Source organism: Mastigoproctus giganteus, chromosome 6 (assembly GCF_048544385.1).
Source record: "Mastigoproctus giganteus isolate SK-2022 chromosome 6, ASM4854438v1, whole genome shotgun sequence".
Classification (NCBI taxonomy): Eukaryota; Metazoa; Arthropoda; class Arachnida; order Uropygi; family Thelyphonidae; genus Mastigoproctus; species Mastigoproctus giganteus.
Window position 1 is genome coordinate 53,164,678 of NC_143580.1, and position 9,184 is coordinate 53,173,861.

Below are 9,184 nucleotides of genomic sequence, written 5' to 3' on the forward strand. Positions count from 1 at the left end.
TCGAAACCACAGAGATAAGGACAGACAGAAGAAAAAGCTCTTTATTTTAGTCTCTTGTGATAAGCGGAAACTTGTACTTTTAAAAAGTTGTTATACGAACACGCAAAGCCTAATTGAAAAAAGAAAAGAAAAAAAGTAAGTTGAAAAGCAGAGAGCAGTTAAAAGCAACATTAATTAGATTCTTTGAAGCATAATCAGCATTACATCTAGAAGTTCGCCTAAAATTGGCATTAATTCTTTCCCATCAAAAATTTTAATTGAAAAATAAGAGGTAGATTTTTTTAAAGATAATACACCATTAGTATCCCCCTCAAAATTCTAGGAGGATACCAACCACCATTAGTATCCTCCTCGAATCTTGTATTATGACTGTTATTTTGTCTGCTGTGATAAAAGAAGTGTACTTGAAAAATACAAAAAATAAACAGCAAAATACTTAATTGCTCTGAATTATAACCAGTACTTCATTTATTTTAATTTGATATAAATCAGCTGATACATATTATATGCTGCTTAAAAGAAACACACTCCCCGGCGGGGAATCGAACCCCGGTCTCCCGCGTGACAGGCGGGGATACTAACCACTATACTACCGAGGACTGATAAACAAACCCTTATTTTGATCTGTTCTGATTACAAAAAGAGTACTAAAAACACTTGTTTTTAAGAAAAAATATTTGTTATACGAATTCACAAAATTTATTTGAAGAAACAAGGAGGAAAAAATGAATGTAGGCAAAGAACAGCTGAAAGAGAGATTAATTAGATACCTTGAAGTATGATCATAATTAAATTTAGAAATTCATCTTATACCAACATTAACCCCCCCCCCCTTTTCTCATATTTAAAATTTTATCAAAATATAAAAGATAGAAGTCAAAATTCCTCACATTTAAAACTAAATTTTAAAAAAACAAGAGGTAGAAGACGAACTAAATTATTCAAGGTCGAATATCGAAATCTGGTCTTACAAGTGATTAGAAAGAAATTTGATTATAATTGCTATTTTGTCTTTTGAATTATGACTTGGATTATGACTGTTATTTGCTCTGCTGTGATAAGAGAAGCGGACTTCTGAATACAGTGCTGTTTGTTGTCCCGGAGTATAAACACAAAATCAATTTATTTATTACTTGAAAAAAAGCTCTAGAAAATGTAGAAAGCAAAATAACTGATTGCTCTGAATTATAATCAGTACTTTATTCAGAAGTAGTACATCAAGTAAACTTGCATTAAATTACCTTTATACTCCAGAACTCCAGAGCAAGAGCTATGTTCAACAGACTCAAGGCATCAGCAATAAAGAGATACACCGATACTACCTTGTCTAAAGGAAAAGCGCCATACTCATCAAGACACAGTTGCATTAGTTCAAATCTTGATCTAGATAACTGGATGGACTACATTTCAAGATTCAAAACCAAGTCCACTTCTGCTGAAATCCCTCTCCAAAACTCTCAATTTGCTGCTACTGATGACCTCTCCATAATTTCCATCACAAGACAGCAACTGATATATGCAATTAACTCCCTGCGTCCATCTAGTACCGCAGGCTGTGATAAGATACCTCATTTCATAATTAAATGCCTTAGCCCCTATATCCTAGATGCATTACTCTCAATCTACAACTCAGTTCTTTCCACACGAGTTTTCCCTGCTCAATGGAATGAATACTCTGTGAGGCCACTACCTAAGGTTAAAGCACCAACAAGCCTAAAAGATTTCAGACCAATCTCAACTTCTTCCACCCTCCTGAAACTTCTAGAAAAGGCATTCCTTCCAGCATTAAATAAACAGCTGATGCCACAGAAGCTGAAACAGTTCCATTTCGCAGTCGAAAATAGATCCACCATAACAAACCTCATGGCCGCACAGATATCAGTTCTTCAAGCCTTCGAAAATAAATCTGAATTAGCTATAGTGTACGCCGATATTGAAGCTGCTTTTGACAGTCTAGACGTCACAGCTCTTCTCAGTCTTCTGCAATTCTTCTTCAGGATTAATGGAGACCTACTAGCTTTCCTCACCTCCTTATTGAGGAATAGACGTGTCCACCTCACTTTGAAGAAGACCCACTTTACAAGTAAAATCAATGCAGGAGTCCCACAAGGTGGTGTCCTGTCTGGCCTTCTCTTCTCAGCCATTCTGATTCCTTTCATGCGTCTTCGTGATGATGCTATGATATATGCCAACGATATAAAGTTTCTGACCTTAATCCCACCGTCTGCAAACCCAATGGCAATTACGTCTTCCATCACAGAGAATTTGACCGACCTTTCAACTTACTTGAAGATGTTTGGATTAAACCTTAACCCTTCAAAATCTGCAATAATGATATACTCATTGAAACACCAACCAACAATAATTCAACCTTCAGTTTTAGGTACTCTCATCCCAGTAGTTACCTGCCATAAGGATCTCGGTGTCTATTTTGATCCGAAGCTGAAATTTAATGTTCACACGGAATACCTCCGGAAGCGATTTAACACCCTACGCTGGAGAGCGAAACAACACCTACTTCATTCCAGTGATGCCGCAACCACTACCAGATATCTTCAAGCCACTGTTTATCCGGCTATTTTATATGCAGCTGAGATCTGGGCATCTGCGTCGCCCTCTCTTCAAAAACCGGTGTTCTCGTGTGAATACTGGACCCTGAAATGGGCCACAAATAAGCATCGCCGACCCCCTCAATTGAGAACAACTGACATGGCTGAACAGCTAAATGTACCCAGGCTTCCGAGGTTAATTGACAGCAGGCGTTTAATGACCTCAGTAAAAATGTACACAGGAGTAATAAACGTCCCAAACATCTGGGATTTCTGTCAGTGGCACAATCCTCTGCCATTCTTGAGGTCAGAGCCCACACTAACCCTCAAATACAACCGGCTGAAACTGTGTAGTCGGTTCCTACCTGCCCAGGCACTCCCCAAAATTCAGGCACTGCTCCGTCTTGGAGTTGACCTACAAAAAATGGCTACCGACTACAAATACAAAAAATGGCTACCGACTACAAATACCGGCACATGCTCCTCGAGTGGATTACATCGGTGGAACTGGGATAACTTCCTCCATATGACGTTCAGTCCTCATATTTTCATTATTATAATTTCATTTTTACATGTTTAATTTGTGTAACTAATAATTTCCATGTAATGATAAAAAATGTTTTGCCAATTAATCTCAATATTATAATGTAAAACTCCTAGCCATGTCGCCGTGATGAGTATTATTGTCTCTAGTACATGTTCTGTACTTATCAGCAATAAAGAATTTATTTATATAAAACGAATTCACTCCCCGACGGGGAATTGAACCCCGGTATCCCGTGTGACAGGCGGGGATACTAACCACTATACTACCGAGGACTGATAAACAAACCCTTATTTTGATCTGTTATGATTAGCAAAAAGAGCACTATAAATACTTGTTTTTAAGAAAAAATATTTGTTATATGAATACACAAAACCTATTTGAAGAAACAAGGGAAAAAAAAAAAAAAAGAATGTAAGCAAAGAACATCTGAAAGTGAGATTAATTAGATACCTACGATCATCATTAGATTCGGAAATTCACCTTATACCAACGTTAACCTCCTCCCCTTTTCTCCCATTTAAAATTTTATCAAAAAATAAAATGGAGAAGTCAAAGTTCCTCACATTAAAACTTTATTTTAGAAAACAAGAGGTAAAAGACAAGAAAAAAATAATTCAAGGTGGGAAATCGAAATCCGGTGTTATGAGTGAGGGCCCGATATACTAACCACTGTATTAGAAAGAAATTTGATTATACAGTAATTGCTATTTTGACTCTTGAATTATGATTGTTACTTGCTCTGCTGTGATAAGAGAAGTGTACTTAAAAAGAGCCCTTGAAAAATTAGAAAGCAACGTAACTGATCGTTCTGAATTATAATCAGTATTTCATTTAGAAACAGTTTACACCAAGTAAACTGCATTAAACTACTTAAAAAAAATAAAGTACTCCCCGGCGGGGAATCGAACCCCGGCCTCCCGCGTGACAGGCGGGGATACTAACCACTATACTACCGAGGACTGATAACCACTTCCTTATTTTGATTTGATCTGTTGTGATTAGTAAAAACAGTACTAAAACAATTGTTTTTAAGGAAAAAAAAATAATAAAATGAAGACAAGGAACAGCTGAAAGTAAGATTAATTAGTTAGCTTGAAGTATGATAATTACTAATTTTATAAATTCACCTTATACCGGCAGAAGACAGAAAAAAAAAAAAAAATCATTCATGGTGAGAAATCGAAATCTGGTCTTATATGATTACAATCGCTATTTAATCCATTATTTTGGATTATGACTGTTATTTGTTCTGCTGTGATAAGAGACGTTTACTTGAAAAGTGCATTTTAAAAACGCTGCAAAAAAAGTACAATAGAAAGCGAAATAACTGAATACTCTGAATTACATTTTGATCCCTGATCTGTTGTCAGTGGCGGATTACCCATTAAGGCAATGAGGCACGTGCCTAAGGGCCCCAGGCTTTGGGGGGGGGGGGGCAGGCCAAGGCATTTTCCTATAGTGTTTAAAATAGATTAATGTTTTCAGTAAACATCATAAAAACCTTGATTAATTTAAGTGAAAATTTAAGCAAAAAATTCAAAAATACAAAATTTCATTTATTTGCCACCTAACTTTTATTTATTTTTTATTCTTTTTTTTATTATTATTATTTTTGGGGGGACCCGAAATATAATTTGCCTAGGGGCCCTAACTATCCTTAATCCGCCACTGTCTGTTGTGAATAGTAAAAACAGTAAATAGCAACATAACTTTCGTATTTTGATCTGTTACGATTAGAAAAAAACAGTAGATAGCAACATAACTGATTGCTCTGAATTATAATCAGTATTTCATTTAATTTTACATACAGTTTGCATCAAATAAACTGTATGCAAAACTGAATAAACATGTTAAGCAGCTTCAACTCACTTCCCGGTGGGGAATCGAACCCCAGTTTCCCGCGTGACAGGCGGGGATACTAACTACTATGCTACTGAGGACTACAGCTTCTTTCTTATTTCAGTGTTTTGATTAGCAGTACTGAAATAAGAAAACCACAAAAATTTACTGTATAAGTATACACAAAGCCAGTTCGAAAAAATAGCAAGATTGTAAACACAGCGATTGAAAGTAAAATAAATTGTACACTTTAATATTTCGTTTCTCCCTTCTCGTGCTCCTTGATTCTAAAAACATGCCATACAGAATAAAATCCCAAAATACGCGTGGATAATTAAAAGCGATAAATGGAATAAACATTTGGAAGAATACAAAAATAATAAATGGGAAGTCAGTTTGAATATGAATCATTTAAAGCAAAAACAATAATTTTGTCTTCATTTGCGTCATTAGCACCTGTTTAGAGGAAAGCATGAATATCGTTAAAATAGAAGAGATTTCAGTGGATGTTTGGAAAACGGCATAAATATTTTAGAATTATACGTTTGTATAGAAATTCAAATTAAAAACTTAACACGAGATACGTCACGTGATTATTATGTGGACGTGTTTTTGTAAGGGGCGGGTCCTAGAACGTGAGTTCAACTCCGTGATAATGTTCTGTGAAGAACATTATCACTACAAATGGGCCAGATATGTGTGTGACGTAGGTTTGTGTGTATTCTGTTGTAATGTTCGGGCCGCTTGGCTACCCAGAAGCATCAGTTACCTAGACAGATGATTCTGGGTACTCGTCCACACCACGGGAAGGTGGGCCAGTTCCAGTAGATGGGACACCTATGGTCTCAGAGTATGAGACAAAAAAAAAAAAAAAAAAAAAAAGAATTCCTTCTCTGGGGCCCACTCCAGGGGAAAAAAAAAAAAAAAAAACGAAAGGAAGAGAACTGTGCATAAAGCAAAGGATAAAATTACTCTGTTGGCCTGATTTTATCCTATGCTTTATGAAGTCGTAATTTGACCAGTCCGCCGTAGCCGAGTAGTAAGACGTGAAGATGCATAAATACATGTGCCTCGAGTGACCAGGTTTCAAAGCACTGTGACTGTTAAATACTGTGCGGTTTCTTGAATTCGCTTATCTTGCGAACTACTCTGACCATGTGGTCGTCCCGGAGTATAAGCAGAAAATTTCTTTCTTTTTTTTTTTCTTTTACTGCATCTTTTATATTAAGACAGTAGGAACACTTAAAATTGTTCTTACTCTCTTAATATAATTTAGTCTTACAGTAAAATGTACTTGTATAGTTTATTAAATTTTATTTTATATCTAGATAACAAATATATATTATTATTTATAAATAATATATTTATTATTATAATAAATAAATCTGTTAATAATGATAAATAATTATAAATAAATATTTTGTTTACAATTTAGTAACTGCAAGAACATTTTATTGATATAATTGCTGACGCACAAATCATTTTCTCTTAATTAATCTTGTTGGAAAGTACAACTATTATTTTTGCTAGATCATCTTTTTTATTAATTTTATTATTATTTTTTTTTTATTTTTGGTTGATACAAGTTATCCTTATCCGATTATAATTGCATTCTATTTCAGAATGCTTATTAGCATTACTAGAGGCATATGATGCAAGAAAGCAAGCTTATACAACATCACCAAAAAAAAAAAAAAAAAAATAATAAATAAATAAAATAAAATAAACCCCCTTTCAATTTCATCCAGCCATTCAGTTCAAAACTTTGTCCGGTTCTTCCTTGAATTTATTTAAGCTATCAACTTCCACAACGACAGATAGAAGTTTGTTCCAACAAACAACCACCCGTTGGCTAAAGGCAAATTTCCGTACACATCTCTTCTGAAACTGTCTTTTCTCAATTTGAAAATATGCTGAGCCTGCTCAAACCATTCAAGGCCTTATACACCTCAATCAGATCACCTCGAAGTTGCCTAGTCGCTCCAGACGCCGCAATTTGCAGAATTTAAGCCTTTCTTGGTAAGAGGATCCTGCGTTCCCCTCATCAATCTTGTTGCCCTTCTCTGTACTCGTTCTAGCAACTCTACATCCTTCCTAAAATGAAGCTTTCAGATCTGTACGCAGTACTCAAGGTGTGGCCTGACTATTGCTTTATACAAAGGGATAATCGTCTCCTTATCCCTGCTAGCAAAATTCCTGTATATTATTGACAAGACCCCATGACCTGTTCTTGCTGCCTGTCTGCACTGCTCTGAAAACTTTCACAATCACCCCAGGTCTTTTTCATTCTCCACTACCTTGAGTGTAATATCACACAGTTTGGTGTGTTACTCTGGGGTTACTGCTACTAATCTTATAAAACATTGAGGCGAAGAAGTACTTCTCTTGAAAAAAAAAAAAAAAAAAAAAAGATATCCAAGAACTCGAGGGTATCACGACTGTACAAGAGTTTATTAAAGCTTCGCCACGTGATGTTTGCATCATGGGGATGTAGCAGCACTTCTTAAGGGAAGAAGGGTACACAAGGGACTTAATTTGCTAAAGATAGCCCTAAGAATGTTCGAAATGCCTGAAATTTTGAGGAAAAAAAAACAAAACAAAAAAAAAAACTGGAGAATCGAATCAACGAAACAAATGCTAGAAATTTGATGTATATCCGACTTCTCCTTTTTTTTTTTTTGAGTAATGCCTGATTATCCGAAACATACGTTCAGGCATATTTACAAATTTATATGAGGAGGATGGAGAAATGAAGGGTTAATCTCTTCAGGAAATGATCCTTTTCTATGGACTAACAGAACTTAAGCTGAAAATTTGTACTTATCCCAATTTTTTTATCGAGTAATGTCCGAACATCCGAAACATACTTTCATTATGTATGAAAATACATTGTCGAACTTCTGTTTGTCCGATTTTATTTGAAATTTGGTCAACAGTATTTCTAAATGATCCAAATATAAAATTTTATAAAAGTTCTTCCACTGGGAGTCGATGTGTTATATACGGACCGAGACATGGTAAAAAAAAAAAAAAAAAAAAAAGGTAAACTGCAGCCATTATCAACCCACTGCAGGATGGAAGCTTCCTCAACAATTAATTCTGAGGGAAAAGGACCATAATCTGGCACGCTGGTCCAGTGCGGGTTGGCAGATCGACCGTATTTAGCAGCAAGAAGCTTGAACCCCGGTCTACTTAGAGAGCGTGTGCTACTGCACACCCGTTCCTGACCACCCGGCTACGGAGGCCGTATACTCTAGGCATTTGCGAGTACAATTTAAGTTATTAGTTATTGAACGCAGATTTATTTATACGCCTTTTTTATTTTTAATATGGTTCCGTGTTGCTAGATGTTTTAGTGTTCGGCACAGTTTCCTGAAAATATGTTGTTAAAGAAATATCATGTTTAACTAACCTTGTATGCTATCTTGACAAGTTACTCATGAGCTGGATGTAGGGAACAATTTCGACATAGTTTATTTAGATTTTAGCAAGGCATTTGACTTAGATGCTCACGAGATGTTGCTGTATAAGCTGGGACAGGTTGAGATTACTGGAAATATTTTAAGATGGATCGCAGGGTGGATGCGAGCAGAAGGCAGAGAGTTGTGATTAATGAATATGCTTCATGGTGTAACATCAGAAGTGGAATTCTCCAACGATCAGGTATTAGACCACTGTTGTTTCTGTTTTTCATAAATAACATCGACATAAATAAAAGGGATAGAGGGCATGATATCAAAATTTTCAGATGATAGTAATGATTGTGAGAGTCATTAATGAATAATGCTGAGCAGTGTTCCTTCAGTATGACTTGAACAGGCTTGAAGTGTGGGGGGGGTGGAAGGAAAGTTAAAACTTTCTTTTATTATATGTATATCTTTTTTTATTATTAAATATAATTTCTGTAATTACTCTTTGAACTTTCAGACCCACCTCTCTTAACTTTGTATTTCCCAGTTTATTTTCCCCCTAATTTACCCCCCTCCACATTAACACCTGACTTTGTATACTGCACAGAAGATCACAGATTCTGGGGGAATAGAAGTTCGTGTATGTCTCCTCTGGACTGGCTGAGTATTCAGAATGACTCATACTACACTTGATAAACATATTCAATATTGTTTATTCACAGTATATACATTAAAAGAATATATCATATATCATCAATTGGGTATTATGTTAATTACTAGCATTATATGTGTGTGCTAAGATGTAAAGATAATCACAACTCATATATCATGTCTCTTCA

At 35.6% G+C, this 9,184-nt stretch overlaps 2 non-coding genes across 2 annotated transcripts; both read right to left on the reverse strand.

The window, feature by feature from the left end:
• Positions 1-527: 527 nt before the first annotated feature.
• Positions 528-599, reverse strand: TRNAD-GUC (transfer RNA aspartic acid (anticodon GUC)). The gene has a single exon. It is a non-coding gene; the product is annotated as a tRNA-Asp (tRNA).
• A 3,384-nt stretch (positions 600-3,983) lies between these two features.
• Positions 3,984-4,055, reverse strand: TRNAD-GUC (transfer RNA aspartic acid (anticodon GUC)). The gene has a single exon. It is a non-coding gene; the product is annotated as a tRNA-Asp (tRNA).
• Positions 4,056-9,184: the final 5,129 nt, after the last annotated feature.